Raw genomic sequence first — 765 nt, 5'->3', positions numbered from 1 at the left:
TATATACATGCGTGCGTGTGTGAAATTTAGTAAAAGCGATGAGATTGTCTTTGAGTATTTGAGATTGTATTTGTGTTAGTGTGTGTGTGCGTGTGTTTGTGTGTCTGGGTGTAGGAATTGCTATCTTAAGACTAAATCTCATAGAAGCAAATCTCTCCTTCATGTCACACTTTAGTATCCCTTTTTTTAAAAAAAAAAAAAGTTAGATATGGCGTATACTACAGTGTTGGAAATAATGGGAATTGTTCAGAGGTGGGATATATTTGTTCAAAGATCAGCTCACTCTGACTGGCTGTGGACGAAACAGCAACAAAATGAACGATCACACTGACTGAAAAAAAAATTGATAATAAATGTGTGTGTGTGTGTAAGTTGCTATTTTTAGACTAACATAGTGTCATCTATTATGACGTCATGAGCATACAAATACTTAGGAATACCCATATAACTTCCGACTATCTTTTGTTTGCGTTTGTATTTTGCATTTTCTCTTACCTTTCCCATCGTCTGCATGTCACGTGTGTGTGTATATGTGTGTTTATGTATGTATGTATGTATGTTTGTATATACACATAATTTTTCCCGTCTGGCCGTATAGCCTTTTCTGTTTGTTTTCCTGTCTTGTTTTTTGTCCGCCACTACATTCCTCCATGGCAAGGTTTAATTTGTGTATACAAATTTAATTTGCAGTCCATGGGAAGAGCCGTTTTAGCGATGCGTCCTGCCCAGCTCTTCGAAACGCCGGTGTTAAAACGGGGGTAGCTG

This window comes from Octopus bimaculoides, chromosome 7 (assembly GCF_001194135.2).
Source record: "Octopus bimaculoides isolate UCB-OBI-ISO-001 chromosome 7, ASM119413v2, whole genome shotgun sequence".
NCBI classification, from domain to species: domain Eukaryota; kingdom Metazoa; phylum Mollusca; class Cephalopoda; order Octopoda; family Octopodidae; genus Octopus; species Octopus bimaculoides.
Note: the sequence above shows the minus strand (reverse complement) of the source record.